The sequence below is a fragment of the Triticum aestivum genome, chromosome 1D (genome assembly GCF_018294505.1).
Source record: "Triticum aestivum cultivar Chinese Spring chromosome 1D, IWGSC CS RefSeq v2.1, whole genome shotgun sequence".
NCBI classification, from domain to species: Eukaryota; Viridiplantae; Streptophyta; class Magnoliopsida; order Poales; family Poaceae; genus Triticum; species Triticum aestivum.
The window spans coordinates 19,044,255-19,047,407 of record NC_057796.1 but is presented as its reverse complement, the minus strand read 5'-3'; positions in this window follow the sequence as shown (position 1 = coordinate 19,047,407).

Genomic DNA, 3,153 nt, shown 5'->3' with positions numbered 1-3,153 from the left:
CGCCTTTTCAGTTTTAGAAAAAATAAGAGAAAATGATGGAAATGTCAAAAAATAAAAAAAATAAGTTTCTCATGTGATATGTGGCCTAGTTATTGGGAAAAATTTCAAATATGAATTTCGACTTTATTTGCAAAATCTCTCTGGAATTTAGTAAAATGGGCATAATTTTTGCATACGAACTCGGATTAAAAAGTTTTTTATATGAAAAATCATCTACTCGAAAAGTTACATCCGAATTCAACCAGGAGAACTTTGTTGAAGATTTTTAGAATCCCCAAAAACCTAACAGAATAAAAGATACGGGGCTTTTAAGATCTAGAGGGGGGAAAGATAGAAAAAATTTCAAACTTAGTAATGGCGCACCATTTGCTAGGTGCGCCACTAGTAACAGAAAAGAAATTGGTTTCGAATTTTTTTATTTTTTTGAAAAAATGTTCAAAATATGATACGTAATATGACCGGGAAGTTTGAAATATTTTTCCAAAATTTCATCACACTCATGAACATGAACAAAGTCCTAGACATCAACAAGGTTTAATAGGATTGATATGATAGATATATCAACAAGTGCCTGTTAAGTGAGCTGATGCTGGGGTTGGATAGAACTGCGAAGTTAAGCATGCTCGGGCTGGGGTAGTGTGAGGATGGGTGACTTCCGGAAAGTTTGACCACGGAGTGCGATTTGACTTGAGATTAAACATATTGATCCGAGATTAAGCCATAGTGACCTGAGATTAAGGAAAAAAATTGAAAAAAAAATTTGGGCGCACCAGATATGTTAGTAATGGCGCACTACCAGGTGCGCCACTATTATCTGGTATACTAATGGCGCACCTCCACTATTATCTGGTATACTAATGGCGCACCTCTGGTGCGCCATTAGTATTTGTTACTAGTGGCGTGGTAATAGTGGCGCACCTATAGTGCGCCATTAATGGCAAAAAATAGGTGCGCCACTAACAGGCCTTTTTTAGTGGCCTGCTGAAGGAAAGGTCATTTAACTTTATCATATGCCTTCTCAAAATCCACTTTGAAAATAACCCCATCTAGTTTCTTCGAATGGATTTCATGAAGCGTTTCATGCAACACGACTACCCCTTCAAGTATGTGCCGCCCTGGCATGAAGGCTGTCTGACTCGGTTGTACCATTGAATGGGCAATTTGTGTCAATTTATTGGTACCAACCTTTGTGAAAATTTTGAAAGTCACGTTAAGAAGACATATTGGCCTAAATTGTTCAATCCGAACTGCTTCTTCTTTTTTGGGTAATAGCGTAATCAGGCCAAAGTTAAGATGAAACAGCTTGAGATGGCCGCTAAAAAAGTCGTGAAACATAGGCATAAGATCATTCTTAATAATATGCCAACATTTCTTATAGAATTCAGCTGGAAACCCATCTGGTCCCGGTGCTTTATTCGGTGTCATTTGTGAGATGGCATTCAGAACCTCCTTCTCAGTAAATGGTGCAAATAGAATATCATTCTCCTCTACCTGTAGTTGAGGTATATCTCCAAAAACTGATTCATCTAGGGCCACCGTGCTTGCTTCCGGATGCCCAAAAAGTTGTTTATAGTAATTAGAGATATACACTTTCAAATTCTCATGCCCCAGAATTGTCCCCTCGTCCTGTTCGAGCTGTATGATTTTCTTCTTCCTATGTTTACCATTCGCAGCCATATGGAAGAATTGTGTATTATCGTCCCCTTGGACAACCTTATGCACTTTAGCACGCAGTGCCCACTTGAGATCTTCTTCTCTAAGAAGTGCGCGTAAGCCTTGCTCAGCTTCGGACTTGGAGTGTTGCTCACTAATCGTAAGGAGATTGCTTTCGGCTTTTAAATCTAACGTCTCAACTAAATGAGTAAGGCGTTCTTTCTCTTGTTTGTAGATCCCACTCTCATTTCTGGCCCAACCTCGCAAAAACTGTCTCAGATGTCTGATCTTATTTTGCCATCTCTCAATGCTAGTTCCACCGCTAACAGGTTTTGCCCATTCGCGTGCAATGATCTCCAGAAAGTTTTCTTTCTCGAACCAACCTAGTTCGAAAGAGAAAGCGTTCTTATTCGCGACATGGGTAGCCTCTCCCGAGTCTACGAGAGGAGGATTGTATTGAGAAAAAGGGTTTCCCCCCGCTTTGTATTACAAAGCAACCATCCGATACAACCAACGATAGGTGCTGGGGTGGAAGCAGCACAAACACGCTGAAAAGAAAAGAAAGAGAAAAAAGAAAAGAAACAAATGCTGATAACGGCGGATCGACAAAAACGACGAAGCCTCGCGACCGCTGCTTCCACCGGAAATCGTCCCCCAAGCGCCGAGACTCCGAAGCGCCGGTACCAATCAACACCTCCAAGAAGGGACGCGACGATGACGACGCTACTGCCAAGGGTTTCCCCTGGTACGCGGTGAGGGGAGGGGAAGGGTAGCCCCGACGCCCTTCAGGAAGGTCCGGTGGTACCCTCAGGCGCCACCGCGTCGGTGTCAGTCAAGCCAACAGGGATTTCTCCTGATCCCATCCTCCACCTCTGGCACTTCGGAGCTCGCCACCAAACCGACCACCACCCTTTGCCAACACGGACACGAAGCTTCCCACGTTGTCTCACCACGGCACGAGGAGGATTGTATTCGTTTTTTCTTTGTTCCCATCTGAACTTTGCATCAGAATGTTTCCATTGATTATTCTGTGAAGAACAAACAACATTATGAAGCTCGTCCCGTGTGTATGTCTGTTTCCATTGGCAGACCTATATGCTGGTAATCTAAAGTGAGGCAGATCATTCTGAAGGAAAGAATGCCAATAATACATGGTTAAAATTTCTGCATTATGGTTTAGCTAGGTGGTACTTGCAGCTGTCAATGAGCCAGTCACGTACGCGCTTTGAAATTTGAATATACCTTGGGCCTAAAGTTTGGTTAGTTGTTCAGAAGCTTCTTTCAGGAGTTCAGGCACAAATGTGAGCTGCACACATGCGATTTTTGAATGTGACTGCATTCAGGTCAGGTGCAAGACGGATCTTTTCTGAAGTAATAGCTTAATCAGGTGAGCTGCAAATACTTCTGAATTTTCCAACTAATACTCTCTTCGATCCAAAATAAGTGTCGCAGTTTTGCACTGGAGTTAGTTCAAAAATATGACACTTATTATGGATCGGA